Source organism: Rhyacophila brunnea, unplaced genomic scaffold (assembly GCF_057557595.1).
Source record: "Rhyacophila brunnea isolate RB1 unplaced genomic scaffold, BYU_Rbru_1.0 scaffold_5, whole genome shotgun sequence".
Taxonomy (NCBI): domain Eukaryota; kingdom Metazoa; phylum Arthropoda; class Insecta; order Trichoptera; family Rhyacophilidae; genus Rhyacophila; species Rhyacophila brunnea.
Window position 1 is genome coordinate 41,103,110 of NW_028233170.1, and position 24,265 is coordinate 41,127,374.

Sequence of the window (24,265 nt, forward strand, 5' to 3'; positions counted from 1 at the left end):
GTTTTACAAAACATAAACGCGCATAAAAATGACCCTTGGAACGCTGTCGTAGAGGCCTGTTTCTGACCAATTTCAATTTGTTAGAATACCGTCAGTAAAGCCTCTAATAATGGTATAATTTATATTTTAATAAACGCTTTAAGATGTAAATACTACTTATTATTATTAATTTCGTCGTAATAGTAAAGTTAATGACGCACGTGGCAGCTCAGTTGGTAAAGTACATTAGCGCAAATCCAGTAAATGCGAGTTTGAGTCCCCCGGGTGTCATTTGTTTTTCAAATATCTTTTCAAGTAAGTATATTATAGGTATGTGAGGTTTATTAAATTATGTATGTTCCTATGGTCCGGCAACAAGACCTCGTCGATAACAAGAAGTCGCTGTCGCCTGTCATGGTGGCCATGCGTGTTTAAATAATGTATCGGCACTCTTCTTAGATACGACTCTATTTTTTCTTCGCAATAAACCAAAAGTTTACTAATAATAATTCTAACATCACTCCTGATCGTTTTAGACATATTTTTATTATAAAAGCATAAAATTACGTAAATTGATAGATTCGTAACGTACACTATGGAAGCGTAAAATTAAATGATTAATTTGGGGGCGTTCCTCATATGAAAACAGAAGTGCGATTAACTGCACAACAGGAGCTTGTTAGTTCGCAGTTTTAACATGTGAACACAAAGTTCTTGTTTATTAATATACAGTTTTTCGTTATAAAAAAATGGTACTGTTCGGTTTTCAGGAATACTTACAGTGGAAAACACATTTTGAAAATACCCGATATACTGGATTATTTGTTAGTTTGGGTTAGTTTAGGTTAGGTTAGGTAAGGTTAGGTTTAGTTAGGTAAGGTTAACTTAACAAATAATCCAGTGTATCGGCTATTTTCAAAATTTTTTCCGCTGTATTCCTGATAACCGAACAGTACCAAAAAAATTATATAAATAATATTTTTTACATAATTTTTTATCGTTGCTCATATTATTTGTAGTAGGTATATAATATGTATATTGTCAACAGACAAAGTGATTTATATACATTTAAATATCCTGAAATGTTAAAAAATAAATACTGAAATCAGAGCCTTGTGTGATTAAATACAATCCAATCCTTTGTGTTTTATACTTTTGTATATCACCCGTTTTTTTTTGTTCAAAGCTATTTACTTTTGAGGCTCAAAGCGGAATTGTTTCGCTGAAGTCTTCTTGTCTCTCTATTCCACTAATTGATATTGACAACGTCAAAAAGCAATTTGAAACTTAAATGCTTGCCTCTATCTTTGTCTCATTGGTCTATAAAATTAAATTAGGAAGAGAAGTACAATTTGTTTGTACTCAAGCGAATATAATAACACAAAAGCGTTTTATGGGAGAAATAATAAGCTTATTTTTTTCATGTTTTATTGTTTCTGTTAAATTTCATTTCTTAAATAAAATTTATTCCAAAGAGATATTTATTTTTAACAATATTCTTTGAAATAAATCAAAAGATATTTTTTAACGAATTTTAACAATATTTTTAATATACCAGTGGGTCTATTCTGTACATATCGATCGCTAAAGTGATTAAGTGGTGAATATTATCAAACTTAGGGTAGGTTTGTATCAAAGTATTAGCACTTACTGTAAAAATTACAATGCATTGGTTGTAATTGTTGCAATAAGTACTAATAATTTGATATAAACCTACCCGAAGTTTGATAACATCTATCACTTGATCACTTTAGCGGTCGATAAGTAGTATTGAATAGACCCACAGTTATAGATATACCATCATAAATCATCAGGTGGTCAAATTTAGAACTAAGCTCCTCATAGTATAACAAAATATAAAATTATGTGTCAATTAATGTTAGCATGTAGCGTCCTCACTCAGCGGACAACTTATACTGGTGAATCTATAGTAAGTTTCGTCATTCCCTCGTATATAAGAATTATCACCACTTTAAAGTGTAGGTAGTAATATTTTCTTATCCAAATTACACGTGCCAATTGTCCACTTGATGACTTACCACTGATTATATAAATATATAAATAACCTGAGATCCCTAACATTGGTCCTCATGGCCATTGGCCATTTACAAAACCATTAGTAAAATTAATGTTAACATTATACAGTGAAATATTTTCGATAACTATAATAGTATAAAAGTAAGTGCAGCTTCATTTTGGTACAAGGAAGTATTGCATTAAAATCTCTCTCAATTTGACACGCATAAAGCTCCATGGAAGGTGGTCGTGCACAAATTGCGGCGACATATTATGCATGATGGGTGGATATGGGGTAACTCAAATCATACCGTTACCCTTATTTCACACTATACGGTTTTAACCGTACGGGAAAAAAATCAAACGGTAAAAACCCGAATCGGCAACAAGTTCACGCTCTTTTCACACTATACGGTTTATGCAAGGTTTTTAAAAATACGCACGTATTCTTTGTATAATTTTACACAATATGTATTGATCAATAAATTCCAAAACGCGACACATAACCATACGAATAAAGTCTCGATTTATTACAAAAAGCGCCAAGTCCATGATTCATAATATTTAAAGCTTGGTTGATTTCACGCGTGTTTAAGTCAACCAATAAGGGAACGTTCAATATTGAAAAGGGCGTCTCCCATGCCGTAGCATCTGGTAAACTCATGACAGTGCCAGGGAAATATGTGCCTTATGCAGAGTAAATTAAAAAGTGAAGTACAAATAGCGCTACGTTCAATTTTATTTTGCCTATATTTATTACATTAAGAGTTTATCGGCTAAAATAAATAGCCATTTGGTTCTTATTTTGACATAGAATACAACGGAAAAATAGTCTCACGTTAAAACAAATAATTGAAGCTTGAAACATAAAAACGTTGTTTCCCGAAAATATTGAATTGTGGACTTGTCGCTTTTTGTAATTAGATGCCTCAAATATGGTCGAGCGTGGTGATCTTGTCAATTGGCATGACGCATATTATGACGTATATTTACCTAACTTCATTTATTATCTTAACTAAATTTATACTGTTTTGTTGTTTATTTAAAAAAATAATTTCTAGGGATTCAATCATATATAAATATTGATTGTTGTTAAAAATAATAAATAATTTATCTCGTGATTTTATTTGTCAGTTAGTTTATTCATAGACTAAGACAATTTATTCAGCCAATTATGTAAGTTGAAATCTGATATTGTATCTAAGTCTGTGTTTTAAATATAGAAGTATTTTAAAATGTCTAGTTTACGGGTTAAATTATAAATTCTTATGGAACAGATTCACAAAAACGGATATTTTTAATATATTTTGAGCGTATCTTGCGTTTATATTTAAGAAAATACATAATTCAAATTAATTGCTTAATTTTATACCATCAGTGAGCTTTTGAAATTTCATCGTTTTTTGTGTACCTACCTATTCATAAGTAGTTATGTCGGAATATCTTCTTATTTCCCGTAAATACATCTAACAAGTGTGCTGTCTCCACAGCTTACCTGTTTCCAAAAGTCACCCTTCGCACTGATGGCATTACAGCGATTGGGTAACGTGCCATAATGCGTATCACTGACAAACTTCAGTGTGCACTATGTATGTCTTATATTAACAGCCTACCTCCATCCTTCGCCACTACTACCAATAATTATTGTATCAGATACCTCTATGACTCAATTAACTATGAAATATTAATGTATTTCATAATGCCGAATGCGCATTGAAATATTATAATAAATTAACAAGCTATTATTTATCTTTTAAGTACCTACCAAAAGTCTTTCTTTATTACCCAAAATAGCATTATACTTTACACCGGCGGCATCCTCGTATTGATTAGAGCAATTCATTAAGTTGGTTTCACCGCTAATCCCCTCCAGATGAGTTATCTTCCCCCACCCCTCCCCCGCAGCATCCCGGTTTGTTCGCCAACTCAAAGTTTGTACTAAAGACTCGAAACTCTCAGAACAAAACAATCAGCGAACACAATGTACCGAGAGCATATTATTGTTCACAAAATTGAAGAGCCTCCTCGTCATCTCGTTGCGAGGCAAACGCCTCCCTATTTGGGATAACCCACCGTCAGACAATGCAGGATTCAAACTATCATCCCTTACAACTCGTGCATGTTCGGTTATAAAAAAAACAACCAGTTTTCATAAAAAAACATTTGTGTACAATAAGTTTTTTGTTTTTTTTATAATAAAATGAGATAAAAAAAATATATAATACTAACGTTTATTTATATTAACTATAGTATATAAGTACCTATGAATTTTTTTTTCGACCATGTCCGATCCTAATAGGATCATAATATTATATGGGCTTCCACAGAGTGGGAGTTTGTTTTTACGAGAAATGGATGTCAGCCACTTGCTCAAACTACTAATAGAAATATGGACCTAAGCCCATATTCTGACTCATATACAAATTGAAAAACAATAACATGTCGTCACTGTTGTGGCAGAAGACACTTATTCGAAAAAATGACATATTGAGTTAGTTATACCAAAATGTTCCTTATTTCAAACTTTACCGTCTGTAAACTTTCTTAATAAATAAACAGTCTTTATTTTAAAGTCATCCTTTTACGATTACTTAATAAACTCATATGATAGACCATTTCAAACATTTTAAAAGCTTCAAAGTCAAATTACTCAAAACTAGTATTCTCCAGTTAGTGTGTTCTGCCAGAACAGAGACGATGTGTACTTTTCAGACCCAGGGATATAACTTGGGACCCACGATGCTATAGGCCGACGTTTAAGCCTCGCGGCCATCGAGAATAGCTTGAATAAACAAAAGAAACGGCTGGCAATAGGAATACGGCACTAAAAGCGCAAGATAAGACTGTTGTGTGGAACTGGGATTATCTGTTTGAATAGAATGATAGAAATTTACAGCATCCTTTATAATGGATGAATTAAAGCGTAAAGTGTTCAACCGATGTGTGCTACTGACGCTTACGTATGCATGTGAAACACGAAAAGTTAATGTAACAGAAATCCAAAAATTACGAGAAGCGCAACGTGGCATGGAAATGTGCATATTGGACATAACGCGTAAAGAAAACAAAATAAACCAATGTATAAAGAAACAGACAAGAGTACACGATGTGATAGAGGTTGCTAACCAGATGAAATGGTAATGGGCTCGGCAAATGGATAACCGCTGGACAAATTTCGTCATAAAAGTAGTACCCAGGGGACACTAAACGTCTATAGGGACGCCCTAAAACACGCTGGATAGATGAGCTCATAAAGTTCAGTGGATGTATCTACGTGGCAAAAAAAATTCAGGGTTAAGAAGAGTGGAGAGAGCTAGGCGAGGCCTTCATCCAGTAGTGGATCGACCCCGACTGATAATGATGACGATGAATAGTACTACCAGTAATTAGTGCAATAAATATATGGTGTTTTAGAAATATGTGTAAAATAATACGTCATTATGAAAAGCGGTCCGCTATTTGTTAAAAAACGAGATACATGGACACCCTATTAGAGAGTTGATCTCAAATATTTCATACTTGTCATTTTACAACAGAAAGGAAAGTGCCAATTCATTAATTATTACAAAACACACAGTTGGGGTGGGTAAATGAATTACCCAAATGGAAAGATAGGCGCTTGTAAATGTTTACATTATTACGATTCATCGATCATACCTTAAATATTGAACAAAAATACGTGCGATGTGCACCCTGCAATTAATATATCACCATGTAATACGGAAAGAATGTATTACAGATCTCTTAAATTGAAAACTCTGTTGGTTAATCAGACAACCCATGTCTTGAAAATTGAGCTAAGATGTTACGTGGCTAAGGGAATCTTTTTCTACCGACTCTACGACATTACTACCCTCCAGCTTTTCCTAATATATATTATTATATCTTAGTGCGTATCATAAGATTGTCGACATATTAAAAATATCGTCACCTACTATTAAAACCTCGAAAGTCTGTGTGAGAAGAATGTTGAGGGGAAGGAAAAAACGTAATAAAAATAATATTTTAAACACTTCTCTAATCGATGAATCTGCTAACACTGGTTATGAAATACGAGGTTTTAATTACATGTTTGAAACCACGAGACTTACGAGTTTTTACAATTTGTCGATAGATGGATAGCATACTAGTCTGGAGAACCGAGTTTTTAATAAGATTTAAAATGTTTTTTGTTTTAATTTTGTTCAAACTTAATTTTTCAATAATATCAGACTTACAATGTCTTAATAAAAAGGTGCCGACATACAAAATAATATGTTTATGCAATTTAATAATTATGAATTGAGTATACACATGTACAACGAAAAAAAATGTGAGATTATGCCAATATATTTTATTTTTTCACCTTCCTCACACTGGTCATACCCAATCGTGATTAAACTGTGTAACTACTATACAAGACACGTCCAACACTGGTTTAATTTTGATCAATCGCATCATAAGTCCATAGGAATTTTGTCCCTAAAATGTAAAAAAAGTATGTACAGAATAATATGATTTTCTTGATATTTTAAAGAGGATGCATCAACCATTTCTATTTCCTCTACCAGCTTACTTGTAAGTTGTTTTCAAATTATTCATGAGAAAATTTTCGCTTTAAGTTGAGGCGTAGTTCTTCTAACCGTCACGAAGTAGGCTCTTTGCAGAAGACCAAAACTTAAAGTACAAATTTCTTTATGATGGTGAAAGATTAGAGTCGTTTTTGTTACGCCTTAGTATCTTCGGCCAAATATTAATAATATGTATGTTCAAAGTAAAAAATGACAAATGGGGAGTGTGAAAGATACATAGGATAGCAAATAATAATTTACTTTTCAAAGTTGGATAAAAAAATATTATTTAATCTATATATTTAACAAAGTAACGCCTACGATAGTGTTTATCAGAGATCAACAATGCATTATTTCACAGATTAAAATATTAATTTTCTTTTATGGTGCTAACTGTGAATTCATGGTGGAAATACTTTGTACTATTAAAATAAAGCAATATGTATGTAGTACAAGTTATTTTAATATAAGTCAAGTACGGCTTCGTCTATGTCAAAGGGGCATTGTCAGGGGAACTCTGTTCTATGGGCATTGTCAACTGGTAACCTTGACAACTGGTCACTAGTTGACAATGTCTCTTTGAAGGAGATGAAACCAATCCTAACTAATATTAAAATAAGTGGAACTAGTAGTAACTATATATGGATTTATTGTATACTATAAGTGGTATGTTTTTAGGTCTATTACATAAAAAGATTCATAGTATAAATTTCAAGTGTATAATAAATAAATTCTGGAGTCCTAGCATCCGATCATAGTATTCAAGTTATACAGTCTACAGGTCCAAGGTCAGTTTCAGCCAATATTTAATTAACACTTACCCACTCTTTTGCAGGTAAGTTAAATGACATTTTCTAAACTCTCAAACTCTCAAAATAATAATTTTACTAAAAATAAAAATAATGTTATAATATATTATTAATACTATCGACCGAAGGTACTTGATGGAATTTGAATTTAAATTCTAATGGATTTAAGTTTTATACTATACCATTTGAGTCGTTTTTTGTGACCCGGGTTTCGCCTTTCTGCATCTTCAGGCACTGTGTATACTGATAATATCTTAGATATATCTATTAGTTAACTCCATTAATTTCCATTGTTCCCAGAATTTATGATTTTACATCTCTTGAGTGTAGTATTTTTATTTTTTATAATTACTAATGATCTAATAGGTTTGATAATTTATTATACGCTTATCAAGTGTATTATTATTGATAAGGTATGGGGTTTTTTACTAACACTTCAACTATTCATAATTTGTTTGTTACATATTTTTTATTGGATCCTTGACTCAATAGGTAGGTAATAAGTTTTTACCTACTTTATTGTATTATTTTATTATGTAAGTTAGAGTTAATAATGTTTGTTGTCAGTGTGTGTTTGCCTTTCGATGAGTATACACAGCGTCTGAAGATGTCGAAAGGCGAAATCCGAATCGCAAAAAAGCGACTCAAATAGAAGAGTGCAAAACTTAAATCTATTAGAATGTAATATAATTATATATATTAAGTGTTTCGAATAAAATTTCATATTAAATACTTTCATTTGATTAGATTTCATTTCGCTTGAAATGACACAAAGATGCGCTGAGTGTTAAATAATAGAAACTATCTCGCCGGCATCCTTTGGCCGTGTCTGTTTTCCAATAATTATTTTCTTCCAGTCGCTCGGCGCCTTCACTTTCCCACCTTTGTTTTTCGAAAACTTTTATAGTCAAACGGGAGCCGTTTCATTTATTCTACACACCGCAAAGCGTGTACTAGTTTGAGAGATTTTTCAATATGAATTTGCGCCGGTGCCTTTTGCAGTATTTTTTTTATTATTATTTTTCTTTCAGCCAGAATCGCGTTTGCTACTTTCAACAATCCTTTCATTTATTTTTACGCCCGTTTTCTTCGACCTACATAGAATATTATTATAACTCAGGAATATTATAAATACAATTTAAGGATTTTGATTATTTTTTTAATCACGATTAAATTATACACATTATTTTTAACAATATTACAGCATTTTTTATTGAAAAGTAAAATTAAAACACTTATAGTGTACTTATACAAACGTAGTTTCTTATTCCCACTAGGATATAACTAAGAATTTATGTTCAAATTCCGACCATCAACAAACTAAAATTATTTATAAACAATAATTGGCGATACTTATGGATATATTATATATTGTTACATTGTTACAATATTGTATTATAGTATGATTACAAAGGTTATAAGAATAAAAAGAAGGTGAATTCAAGTGAAAGAATCAAATAATTACTTAATAATAATTATTAGTTTGGCCAAATTTAATATGCTTGCCCTTATTCCTTTCTTCCCATCTACCTCCAAATGCTTATTTATTATTGTCACAAGACCAGGCAATCAGCAATTACGGGCCATCAGTCGACCGTGATTGAATAACATTCAGTTACCTCAGGTGATATCCAGAAAGCGAACGTGTGCAAGCTTGTTATAGCTTTACCGTCGCTAACTACTAGCGTGACTCATACAAAATGTATATTTTCGACCTTCGTTGCACTAAATTTGTTACGGTTTGAGTGAACGTTAGTCTATATCATCTATCCTGAACTTATCATCATCATTCATCAACCTCATATAATATCATCCATCAAAAGTGTACCGCCCGTTTACCAGTGTGTGAGTGCGTGAACACCGAACCGACTCCAGCGCGCGCCAGCCCACTCAACATAAAAGTAGTGTATGGCATCCTCTGTAACCCCCCCTCTTTATCCGTAATTCAAAAGTATCTTCAAATTACAGTCCACTGCTAAAAGCGCCAAAAATTATTACAAAGTTTTTATTAGGTCGTATTCTTATTTGTCCGGTGGTTGTTTATCCGGTACAAATCTTGCAATCGATTGTTAACTAACTTGCCGACTAGCTAGACATTTGAAACTTTTAGAACATATCAGAACACGATGCCAATGCATTTTTTAAATACATTTAGCCATCTTTAAGTAGAATTGAATTCATTTTCAGTTAATTCTGTTTTGTATGAAAAGTTATTTCGGAAGAAATCCGTAATCCAATCCACTTTTATTGGTTGCTAAGCGTCTGAGGTCTTAGCAACTAAATTATTAATACATACGTGCGTTACTATGGAAATCAATATGAATGTCAAAATCACATTACAGTATTATTAAGTACATTTTTTTTTATCGTTTAAGCTAGTCAAGTCAGGTTTATATGATTCAACCAATGATGTCATTAGATTCAACAGAGAATTTAAAAACGTTGAATATAAAAAGTTCTCTTTATCTTATAATTATTTTATTATTATTTTTTTTATATTGAAAAAAATGAGTGTTAATTATAATTCTTTTAATATTTTGAAAATGATTTCAAAATATTTTAAATCCATAATATAATTTTACAGTAAGAAGTCATTCCTGAAATTATTCTGGCACTAATAATAAAATAAATTAATAATCCCTGATATCAAATAGTATTTTTTAACGATGCAGACGACTTTCAACTGCCTAACTCTATTGTTTATTTTTGTTAATGATGACTGATTATTACACATTTAGGTTTTTGTAATCAGTCTACTAACTACTGCAATAATTACTAAACCAAACCGCTGGAGGTCAAATAAGTCATTTGCATACACTGAATTTAAGGGATGAGAATTCAAGGGATATAAATGTGAATTTAATAAAATTGAGCTACACTTCCACAAATTTATTTATTAGTTAGAAAATTACATTAACACATAGAAATAACTTACTACGTGATTACATTGGATAGAAGCTAAATAAAATTATTTCAGCCCTAGATATAATTTCACATAATATATTATTTAAGGTATATTTTGACTGTGTTATACCAACATATCATTTTGATACCTCAAATCACGCTTTGTTATTGTAATAATTGTATATAAATTAGTGACATGGGTCCCAGATTCGTATCCCGGGTCTAGCAAGGACCTAAACATATTGTTTTTCAATTTTTGTCAGAATATGAACCTAATAGATAGAGCAAGTCGCTGACATCCATTCCATTTCTCGTAAAAACAAAATATGTTAATACAAACCTCCACTCTGTAGAGGCCCATATTATGGTCTTATTAGGATCGGACATGGTCGAAAAAAACAATATTTATTTTATTCTAAGAACAAGTCATACTTAGTCATGATGTTTTTACAAACTCTTAGTGAGGGATTGTTTATTATACTTTAATTTAATACACAACCGCAGGATAATATTTTTAGGTTATAATAGGTATAAAAATGTGTATCATAGATATAAGTCAAATATATCGTCACCGTTCAGGCAAAAGTCACCAACCCTAAAAACATAGTTTTGAGATATCGCAATTTGAAAGTTTGAAAATGCAGGAAAAATCAGATTTTAATGTTTTTAAGGTTTTATCTACAATAAATTATTTTCTCATGTCTTTTTAATAATTTTTTTAAGGTAATTTTACTTTTTGATGCTAATTAAAACATCTGGAAGGTTTTGAAGGAGGCAAGGTAGCTCAATTATGGTTTGGTGACTTTTGCTTGTTAATAATCTGAACAATTTTAGCCAAAAGAAGGATCAATAAAACTCACCATCCATAGTATAGTGACTTTTGCTTGTATATTTATAACGAAGTATTTATTTTTTTATAGGGTCAATAATGTCTATTCACCTATAATGACTTTTGCTTGTTAAGATTTTTTCGAAAGTCATTTAGTGAAAAACAAATAATTCGAATTTTAGCAAAATTTTACTAACTAATGTACCGTGGTGAGTTTTGCATCTTAAAGAACATAATTTTACGCTTCGGGTGACATACTCAACTCAAAACTGCCATTTTCAGGGTTGGTGACTTTTGCCTGAACGGTGACGATATGTCAAAAGACATATATTGCAATATGTTTACATATAAAACATTGCGATAACCATAACCTTATGGGTTCATTTTTCATTTTATCTGTATTAAAACTGTCATTTTTGTAGCAATCCATTTTAAATGTTATAGCATTATAAACTTCAATTACCACTTTTAATACACGAAGTAACAATATTATTTTTTCTTTAGAAATACTTTACTTACTAAATAATTATACTAAAAATAATATGACCACAGTAGAACACGTGCATCGCGGTGAGCCAACTAAAAAGGTTTATTTCGAAACCCCCAAAGTAGGCCTAGTATTCCTATTGGGCCCGTGAGTTTTAGTTATATTTCTGAAAAAAAGTTTTCCGTTTTTCTGCATTGAACGCCTTTTTATTTTTTCTTACACAATCTACATAATATTATATAATGCATTGAAGATTTTATCAACTTTTAAATTGTTTTATCATCTCTGCTTTTGTTCAAACTAAGATATAATTTGAAAATGCACATTTACAAGCAGTTTTATGAATCTCGTTATTCTCATAAATTGTTAACTATAAGAGAATCACTTCTTTTTCATGATGATAAATAATGTCTGTGTAGAAATAGTATTTTACTTGCATTCATTTTATATTCCTAATGTGGCTTTTTATCCAAAAAGTTTTCTCAGGCCTGCTCAAAGGGTGATGAAGACTTTTACTGGTTACACTGATGTTGTCAAGAACTATTTTGCTCTTAATAACTGAAAACCGTCGAGCTAAGAATACTGATGAGACCAGGACTCGTCTATGGTTACAAAGTAAAATATTATGTGAATATTTAACGTTGCAGTTAATTTAATCAAACTGTTATCTACGTACTCGAATCCAGTGTGCTCTCATTCCCTAAATTATTTGAGTATAAATTCAGAAATAAAGGTTTCTCAGACAAAATCAATACGCAAATACCCATGTTAATTTACACGCCTGGTGGGGTGGCCATAACCACCTCACCCGGGGTAAGTGTCGACAGTAGAGATACAGTGAAGACGGTCCACCTAATTGGATCCATTGGGTCGCCCACATGGTCAACGTTTATCAAAAGCCAATTACAAATGCAAATACATGAGTTTTTGAGCGGTATACCGCACCATAGGGGGTCTTAAACGTATTCAGAAGTTTATGTGGGATATGTGAAAACATATATTATTTGATATGGTGCGTTGTAAAATTTCCATACGATTTGTCAACAATAAAATAATAATATATGATAACGATGCCAGTATCTTTGTGTAAATGGAAATATAACATCGTTGGATAGCATTTCATTTATTATGTATTTATATTATTTATTTGAGAAATGGGAAAAGAGATAAGAAAATTTTTCTTAACTATACTATTGTTATAAATAAAGACGAAAGTAGAATTAATATTGCTTAATTTCCACTAAAAATATATAGAAATTTCCCGCGAAACTGTCAATTTATTTTTTTGATCGTAGTGCTAGGTTTTTTTCATACTTCAAGTGCAAGCAATATGGTGAACTATTTGTAGAAAATTATGATGGTTTCATATTGAAACACAAGGTAATAAGTTAATTGAATTGAAGAAAATATACAAACGAACATCTTCATGTACTGCAAACAGTTTAACGCCAATGCATTCTAAGATATTATATAACTAACACTACCATCGTAACTTGAAATTCAGTGCCTCGGTCAGTCTATATTCGATGTTGGAAATTGCCAAAGTTGTCATCTTTTGACCGTATTGTAAATGGAAACCTGACATAGTTAAATATTAGTATGTACGTTCATATTATTTATTGTTTATATTATATATATTATAATATAAAATAACAATGAAAATAACTCTGAATAAACCTATCCATAATAAAGTTATTTTATAATACAAATAATTAAAAACCAAATTATGTACTATGAAATATTATTGTGAATTATTTGTTGAATAAAAAATGTGGTTTATCAAATAATATACTATATTGTTTAAAATTAAAAACTTTAATAACGTTTTCAATTTGGTACATTTTATTTCCTATAAAGAGACAATATATAATAATATTATTATGTAAGTAATATCAATTATTGGTTGAGCCAATTATGGTGGCACTCATTCCTTTCTTCCCACCTACCTCAAATCTTCAGATATTGTTACAAGTCAGCAGTTACGGGTCATGAGTCTACCGTGATTGCAAGTTAAGTTCAGTTACTTTAAGACAGCGGATACACCTAGGCTTGGTAAAGCGAAGCTGTCGTTAACTACAGAGTGACCCAGCCAAAACACATATGACGTTTGACTTTTGTTGCGCTAAATCTGATACGGTTTGAGCGAGCGTCGCGTCTATGGTCCATCTTATACTAATCATCATCATTCATCCCAAAACCAAGTGAAATCGAAAGAGTGACATTTCGAAACAACCGTTTACCTGTGCGTGAGTGTGAGAACACCGAACCAGCTCCAGTGCGCGCCAGCCCTCTCAACATAAAAGGTCAGTGTCTGGCATCATGCTAAACCCCCCTCCCCTAGATTCGTAATCTACCACCAGCATCCCATAATTATAGTCTACTGAAAAAAATCGCAACCAATTATGTTCTACACACAGCTTATAAAATAAAAAATATCAAAACCAAAACTCAGAAGAGTACCTACAATAAAATTACTAACATCACTTATCAAAACCAAACTTACATTTACAAACTACAAATCTACTGACCTATATAATTATTTCAAACATAATACCAGAGTAATCTTAATAATAATATTATGTTATGGTTTAAATAATTTTTCTCCAAGTAAATAATATATATAAGCAAATACAAACCGTTTATTCATATAAATTATCATCTCTTTAATATTACAAATAATAATATAAGTAATAAATAATTAGATTAAATTTTACAGAACGTTTTTAAGCCGATAGCTATTTTAAAGACCTCATATAAATCTCATAAAAACTAAAGTTATTGAATTTAATATTATAATTTGTTTTATACCTGATATTGCAACTCGTGTGAGCTCTTATATCTCACTTAAAAAGATCTTAGGTATTTACAACCAAAATACTTCGACGTAATCATTATTTAAAATAATTGTTTTCCATAGACGTTATCTATAAGATGCATATTTTTTTTCCTGTTTGTGTCCAATTAAGTTCCACCGAACAGGCAAGGCATTGTTAAAAAAACAAATATACACACAAAGAAAGGGAAACCCATTTCCGCTCGCGCCAAACCTGCGTATCATTATAAAGTATCCCTTGCCTTTAGTTTTCCTTCGACCTTCGGGCTTTGTCTGCTGTTAAAAACTTGAAGCGCATAGTTTTACATTTGAAATCGTTTTCAATAATACGTTACAACTACGAGATAGGGTGCAAGAGTATTTCATGAAGGTTTCCATGGTTTTTCTTTAATGTTATTTACCATCAATTCTAACTGAATATACATTGCAATAATTATAATAAAATGTAGTAAATTAATATTAGGTATCGACTGTAAGTAATACCCGTTTGCAACTCAGGATTTTTCTTTTAGCATCTTCAGGCAGTATTCGCACTCACCTTCAACAAAATATTATGTTCACTGATACAGAAACAAGATGAAGTTAATTCTTGTTTATATAACAAATATATACAATAAAAAAAACATGAAAAAAAACAATAACTTATTGATAAATTAAAAAAAAAAATAGTGTTTAAAAATACTATAGTAAAATAGATTTCTACTAATAATACACTCAGCAGTTTATTAATATATTTTTTGACCATGTCTGATCTATACTAATCTAACACGCGCGTTTACATAATTTTACTCCCTACTTTAATTATAGTTTGTAAATTTATGGCTACGGCCGTATGTTGTAGCTTAACCACTAGGGAATGACAAAAGAAATGGCGTATTTCAAAAAAAACACTACCTTATTCTTAGGTCAATAATTATTATAAAGCAATCATTATTCATAAAATCTTTATCACACTTGAATGGTCAAAGATATAGCTTATAACACGTATCTTTAGAATCATCTTCAAATGTGTTAATCTTGCCGATTTTTTGAATAATAAAATGCCTAATTCTTGTCAAATTTGGGATCACAGAGATTATCAATATACTTTTTATCGTGAATATTTTACAAAAATTATCTCGTAATAAATTATACTAATAGTTTCATAAATGCGTTTAAAAATTAATAAACGTAAAAAATCTTAACACCACTGCACAGTTATGTACCGAAATATGACTATATTCTAAAACATTAGAGCGAGAGGTTTAAAAGAATACTATTTTATGTAACAAAAATACTTTATGCAGTCATCAAATGTTTAGAATAACTATAAAGGATAATAAGGCTTCAAAATTATATAAATAGATTATCTACAACGTTTAAGGAGTGTCCAGGATCATGGTTTGAAAATACAATAAAAACTCAATTTTGACCTTCGACGAGCATGTACCCCCTTAATTAAAATAAAACACATTTTAGATACTACTAGTTCCACTAATTTTAGTATTAGTCAAGACCGGTTTCATTTGCTTCAAAGGGACATACAAAAAGGGATAAACAGTCAACTCTTATTTGATAATGTCCCTTTGAAGCGGGCGATACCGATGGTACTGTCAAAAATTAAAATAAGTGAAACTTGTGCTACATATTGTGTTTAATTTAAATTATCGTAAATATCATCTTAAATATTATATAACTTTGCTTTTAGAATATAATATTGTATATTTTATATCAGTTGACGATATCGCATTCAAACAGACCACACCGAGTGTGATTATTTTTATTATATGTAAATTGAGTACTGCATTATTGTATTTTGTAATAAATAATTTTCTATACTATCTATGATATTTTTGACAACTTCAAAAAATATTAAACAAGAGTAAATTAAGAAGATTAATAAGATAAGATTAATAGTATATTGTATACAAAGTTAGTTGGTTTTATTGGGAAAGCGATATCTAATATGAACGACACCCAATTACCCAAGAGATTCATCTTTCAGAGAACACTAGAGAACATGAAAATTCTTAGCCCTAAATTATGATGGTTGGATTGTGTAGATAGTAACACAAAATCCTTGATGTTAGTTAAAAGAAAACTCGGCATAAAAAGAAGTAAATATTGAGTTTTAGTTCAAATGACGTTGATGGCGTATTCAATTTAACTATAGAATCACTGAACTATTTGGCAAACTTGACATACTTTAAACCATCAGGAATTATAGGCTGATGGGTTGGTCATATTAAACTATTAAACTTAAACCGATGATGCTGAGAAGCGAGATGGAAAGGATAATCACAAATGATAATGACAGTTAGATGTCTCACGATACGATAGATATCGCGCTTTGAATAATGATTTTAATTTTTTTTTAGGTAATATTATGTACATCGATTATACACAATTTATACTACCCTATGAAACATTCAATAAATTATTTATTTCCTGAAAATAAAAGAGAAAAATACAAGAAATGCTTTTATCCGTTTCTAAATATACTAACATCAATCTTACAAAAAAACATGGTGGGCTTAATATCTAATCCCGAAAGTTAAATCTCTTTTCATATAAATAGTGCGGATATCAATCCGAAAAGACTTTTTCAAAGATAAATAATCTAAATAAGTAACTAGGTATTGTAACCTTCCGTATTATGGTTACGTTACATAGACGGCAGAAAGCCCTGATGCGTGATATAATTTTAAGTGCAATGGAGTGGTGAATATTAAACGGTTTTGCAAAGTCAAGTTTCCGACAAATTATATTTTATCTTAAAGTGAATAGAAAATGCTGGGTTAGTAGGATAATTACATATTGCTCATAGTCTTGAAGCAATAAAAGTAACATAGTTTGCATTACAAAATATGCAGGGCTCGAAATGGACCGGAGCGCACCGGAGCGCCGTTCCTGTTCGTGAAATCGGTAAAATTGTCGCTCCGTCTCGTGGATAAAATAATTGGAACGTCTGAACTAGATAGGCCATATAAAAGAAAATCTAACACACTTATTTTTATGAAATACACATAACATTTGAAAGCTACGTAAATATCTTCAGAAAACTGTCGAGCGCTCCGGTTCGTAAAATTTTCCATTTCGAGCGCTGAAAATATGTATAGGTTGCACAGGCCAAAGCGTGGTAAACTGAGATGCACTTTAAAAAGGTGCAGGTACGTTAACGTTTGGTAACTGTCATAAATTTAATATTTAATCATTTAATAAGATGGAAATTGTAAAGAATCAATGCTATCAAATAAAATATATTTTTTAAATGAAACAAATGAAAGACTAGTTATTCTTAAATTACAATTTGTATCTATGTATTAATTTCAAATGCCGCCTATTTGACGCTTGCATTCTGACGATGCTGTTTCACGGTAGCGAATCATGGCACCTTACGAAGGCTCAGAGAAACCGTATACTGAGCTTCGAAAACATATGTTTGCGACGAATACTGGGTGTTCGGTGGTATGACTTTAAGAGCAACGAAGAAATAAGAGAATCCACCAAGCAGTGATGAGAGTGAAAAGGCGATGTTGGAGTTGGCTCGGCCACGTGTTGCGGATACCTGAAGAAATTTTCAGCCTGTCTTGCCTGTTTCCCAAGCCAACTGGATTCCAGCGTTCTGGAAGGCCGCTAAATACTATATATAAAGTGTATACGGTAGACGGGATGCTGGTTTGACATGGAACGATGCAAGAAAACTGGCGAGCGACAGGAATTCTTGGAGGCGCCTCGTGGTGTCCATATGCTCCAATTAAGGAGCGGATATGGCCGAAGATTAAAAAAATATTATATAAATTAATAAGTAAATCCAATGCCCACAGTTTTTTTATAATAAATTGGCTTGTTGTATAGTGATGATATTTATTATCAATTTCAAACTGGGCTTCGAGAATTTGCACAAAAATACCACACCAGTTCAAACCGGCTTAAGATTGGCGTGCGAAGATATACCTAATATTTTAAATAATCTCATAATACTTACTAAGTCAACATATCGTGCCATATCCAACTGTTTTCAGACGCATAATCGTAGCATAGAATGTTATAACACTGTCAGGAAGACAAATAGCGGCATTTGGCGGGCGATCGCTGGACGTGAGTGGGATTGGCCATTACCTGGCTTAATGATGCGCTTCTTTAGAGGGCAGTAACATCGCCCCCATACTCGCTGAAACCATTTCCAGGATATTAATGCAATCTGTTTCGTATGTTCTGAAATACGTCGAGAATGTTCCGATTCGCATTTGATACAACATAAAACTCAGACTTAAAGTCGACAGAAAGAACACAACATGTTGCTAATCGTATATTACAAAAAGAAACATAATAAATTTAGTATTAACGTCGGCAATTATTACAATTTGACAAAAAAACAACTTAAGAAACTAAACTAAACTCATGGCCCCCAAACCCTGAAGCGGGCCCCTAGGCCATGATTTTTGGGTGCCCATCTATCTATCGCTAAGGTTAAAGGTAATCCAATGCTCTACAGTGGTGTATTCCAAATGGTGTTCGAAGTCAAATACAATTCAGTGTATTTTTAGGGACTTTTTCAAGACATCGAATTATGAAGTTGTCGAGTGTCATTTTATTTATTTATTTAAGAATACAAAACATTGTGAACATAACAAATCTAAATTCAAGACGTACACAACATGAGATTTACATTATAACAAATATTACAATATATATTATAATAATAATAATAACAGAAAAACAAAGTAGATCAAAACACACTTAAGTACAGTTTAATACAGAAAAATAAAATTTTGAGAACAAAAGACATACAATTTTACACAGGAAAATAAAGTTTCAAAAACAAAATGCAAAGTACATCACTGGAAATGTCTATGTCTTTAGGGAGCGCATTTACCAATCTTGCACCCTTGGCTAATGGTGCCTGATAGGCTTGACACGAGGAAACAGTTCCAATCTAGAATAAATCATGGCTGCGACCAGGTAATTGGCAGGCGCATGTAAATTTAAATTTATTAGGACACCGATAGGTCATGAATACGCATCAACCAAAATTGTATCGCACAACTATATATTTTAAAATCATAATAACTCCGACGTAAAGTAGAGCCACATGTGACTTTTTTTTTTTACTATTAGAGCAAATTTAGGATTTGTGTTTATCTTATTTATCTGGTGAACCCGCACGAACCCGTCTCTAGGCTAGAGCCATATCAGTCCCCTCCTTGTGGGGGCCATGACTGACAATCAATAAAACTAAGATTGTATCATGGCATATTATTTTTACTCATCGAATTGCCATGAACGATTACAGTATCCGAGTTCTTTTGACATGTCCTATCATATTATTATGTGCCTCCACATAGTAGAGGTTTGTATTAACATATTTTGTTATTACGAGAAATGGATGTTAGCCACTTGCTCAACTATTAGGTCCATACTCTGACTCAAACACAAATTGAAAAACAAAATGCGTACTTGACAGACCCAGCATTTGAACCTGGGACCCACGGAATACAGGCCAACGCTTAAACCATGCGACTATCGTGGGACTATAACAAGAATTAGTTGTTTACAATAAATATACATTTTAATCATAGAACTTCAATGTTCATCAAGTAAACCCGCCCGATTTTCATTTTTTTATGATGTTTTAGATATATATTTGATATTGATTTTAAACATGATTTATTTTTTTATTTTAAAATTAAAATAAGTGTGTTGGTGATAACAACAATCGTCAATGTGTTACATTATCAAATAGAAAAATATCTCGGATGTAAGTGCGTTGAATAATAATATGTTAAAATAACACTTGTGTAAATTACTTGAGTTTTTTACTTTCTACAAGTTATGTGTAAGTTCATAGCATATCCTTACTTGCATTACGAGGTTTATGGCTACCTTCAATTTTAACCCTCTAGTATATAGATCACCTCTCTCCTACAGGATTTTAAATAATCAAATAGTAGCAATACAACAATACTAATATATCTAATGTTCACCTAGAGCTTAAAGCTTTATTTGATTTGGGTACCTCATTCTAGTATGGCTTTTTAAATAATAACGTGTGGTACACAGTACCTATATAATAATTACAACATAAAAAAAACTTTTTATATACAACGTTTTCAAAATTTTTATGTTGAATCATATAAACTTGACTTGACTACCTTAAACGATCAAAAAAAATGTACTTGATAGAAATAATAGTGAAATGTCATTTTGACATGTCATATTGATTTCCATAGTAACGCACGTATATAAAAATAATTTTGTTGCCAGGACCCCAGACCCCTACCAACCAATAATGGTGTCGAAATAACTTTTTATACAAAACAGAACTAACTGAAAATGAATTCAATTCTACATAAAGATGGCTAAAAGTATTAAAAGATGCATTGGCATCGTGTTCTGATATATTCTAAAAGTTTCAAATATCTAGCTAGTCGGAAAGTTAGTTAAACATCGATTGCAAGATTTGTACCGGACAAAGAACCACCGGACGAATAAGAATACGAGCTAAGAAAAACGTTGTAAAAATAGAACCTTTCGCATACTTATATTTTACTTAATTTGTTTTAACTACATAAATTGGGTAGATAAAAATTTACGGCGGGTAATAGGTTGTTACGGTAAAGAGAAAGCAGAACGTTTGCGTAGATTCCGTTGGATCCGTAAATTTGAGACGTGTTTATATCCTGGACATGGATTTAATTAGTTTAGCAAATGGATAACAACATCATACAATCCGAATATATCGGCTTTTTATAAATATTAAACTATGAATGGTCTTTTTTATATTGATATTTAGATCGAGAATATTAATTTTAATACCACCAACTTAACTAAAATTAATATTGTCATCTAGAGAATTAAAAAAAAATAATGGAATTTTGTTAGTTGTATATCAGCTGTACCATTAAACAAACATAGAATAAATCATCCACATATCGAAACCAATATAATATTATGATGTCCCTGGTTACAGTTTTGTTTTCAAATATAATAGTTTCTAAAGAGTTCATTTTATATAACTCTGATAGGAAGGATGAAAAAAATTCCATAACCAAGCCTCCATTTTGTTTATAACATTTACATTAAATTAGAAATAATTTTTTTCTACACAATATGTCTAAAGTATTCATCAATTCATAGATAATCACTGAATAGTTTCACTCGTAATTTATTATTTAAGTTATAATTAATTGTATTCATTGTCAGTGTGTATTTACCTTTTGGTGAGTGCACATAGTGCCTGAAGATGCCAAATGGCAAAACCCGGGTCACAAAAAACGACTCAAATAGAATAGTACAAAACTTAAATACATTAGAATATAATTATTTTATATTGATGATATCGATTATAATATAGGAAAAGAGGCGCAGATGATTTGTCCCTTTGGAAAAAGAGGTGAATCAGACTGGTTACATGTAAGTTGTACGTATGCAGTTAATCATGGGACACTTATTCGTGCGCCGCAGTACGTGAAACATGAGTTCATATAACATTTTATCAAATGACGAGTTCTTCGTTGAACATTTCACCGTGGAATACATTTATACGTCTCTTACAAAATGCGGAGATAGTATGCAAATAGTACTGTTCCAATTAGATTAACCCTAAACTAACCTAACCTAATCTAAACTAGTAAAGACATATCATAAAATTCGTATAGAATCTAATTGGAACAGCAAACCAGCGCCACATGTTGTAGCATACGTACAAATATATACTCCACGGTGAAATGTTCAACGAAGAACTCGTCATTTGATTAAATGTTACACGAACTCATGTTTTACGTACTGCGGCGAACAAATAAGTGTCATGCGGTAAACTGTTTACGTAAAAATTTCTGGATACGAATCAGACCAAGGGTCGAATTGAGTGCCATAGGAAGAAGGAGACAATATGATATTATTTTAATTATAAAAAACATTTTTTTAAATACGCCAACGTTTCATCAAAATGAAAAATGTATTTATTACGTTTTTATAGAATTAACGAATAGTATAATACATTTTCTAAGTTTATTTTCATTTTTTATGTGAGTTTTTAGCAGCCAATCAACTCGCAATGTGTTATTTAGCATTGCTTGATGCAAACAAATAACGCGGGTTCATTTATCAAGCTTAGCGAACAAAAAAACTGATTCACGATTAATATTTTTTGTGACTCATCACTTTTGATGTGCAATTTCCGGGAAATATAAGTATGGTAAAGAAATGGAAAAATGTTAATAATCAATGTAATTAACGAAAAATAATGTTCATATTATTATCTATGATTTTTTCATTCTGTTGTTAGTCATTGTTCATCGTATTATGCAATAATAACCCTTAAACGTATTAGTTGCAAAGTTAGTTATTTCCTCTTATTAGAACTATTTAAACTGGTCTTTGACCTTAAGAAAATGGTTGATTAGTTATTTATATAACTGTTCGGTGGAGCATAGGTATTGCAGAAAATTGCATGAAAGACGGTAGTAGTGGTTATTGGTGATGATGGTGATGGCGAGAATTTGTTAACTGTTTCAAATAACCACAAGGGTAGAATCGATGTACTATAATAAATATAGCGACAATTGGGTTCGATGTGTCTTTAACGGAAACGTATAGTCAATTGGCATGTCCAATCGATCCTGACCCGCTATTTATTGACCGGCGCACTATAGAAAAATATGATAAAATGATTGTGAAATGATTATGAAATGATTATGAAATAATATTAATTCGTAATGTTATAAAACTGCGGATCCCCTATCTCATAATATTACGAAATCGTATTATATATAGGTACTGACTGATTGTACGTGAAAAATGAATATTATTTGATAAATAATATTATAATTGAGATCTAGGTCACAGGAACCCGATGACAGCCACATAACTATTAACTTCAGCTCATTTAGGTGAATTAAACGATATTAATATTATTAAAAAATAACGACAAAATTATTTACAATATAATAATACAATATAGCCTTTTAAATTTGTGGTTACTCATTGAGATATACGATTACAAATAAATATAAAGCTTTTTGGGAGATTTAGATTTATTATAATTTTTATTATAGGTATTACTGATAGAGAATAATAGTGAGAAACTCAATCAATCATTAAAAGTGGAAATAAAAACTTTATTTGTCTTAATTTGAACACAAAATAGAGTGGCTGCTGAACATTTTAAATATGAAGAGACGCCTCATTGCTTTTAACATACTCAAATTACCTTTTTATTATTATAAAAGCACATATATTTTCATGTTATTATTTTGAAATCAATTTAAATTATTATTATACAGCAAATAGATTTGCATCGAAATGCGGTTCCTAAGTGTATTTATCTAGTCTCTCGCTTAAAGAAAGTTTGCTCATATTATGTTCAAAATACCATTTTCAGCGACCTTCTAAAGATTTCTTCCTAATAACTTGGTCGTCTGATTTCTTCACGATTTTGCTCCATTCTAATCAGCATTCAGCGGCATGCAAGTCCTTCATAAATTTAAAACATGTGGTACTCTTGTTTGGATCCACCTATCTGGAATGAGTTCTTTTTTATCCCATCCGACCTTCAACCTGACGTAACATGGCGAGTTTTTTAAGGTTGTCATCTTTTCTACGAGCCTTATGACTAAAAAAGGTGAAGGTAAACCGACAAAAGTTTGACCCAAATCGGGAGTTTTCTGATTATGGAGTTATTGGTACGTTTGGCCATACACGAAATTTTATGAATCTACCTCCAAAATAAGATTTCTTTCGACCATGTCCGATCCTATTAGGATCATATGGGCTATTAATGGATGTCAGCCACTTGCTTTTACTCCCGCGATAGCCACGCGACTTAAGCATCGGCCTATAACATCGTGGGTCCCAGGTTAAAATCCTGGGTCTGGC

The 24,265-nt window shown here is 31.5% G+C and overlaps 1 protein-coding gene across 1 annotated transcript in view; it reads right to left on the bottom strand.

Annotated features, from left to right (window-relative positions):
* Positions 1-24,265, bottom strand: part of LOC147066429 (trypsin-3-like) — a 144,034-nt gene that overhangs the window by 22,698 nt on the left and 97,071 nt on the right. The window lies entirely within an intron of this gene.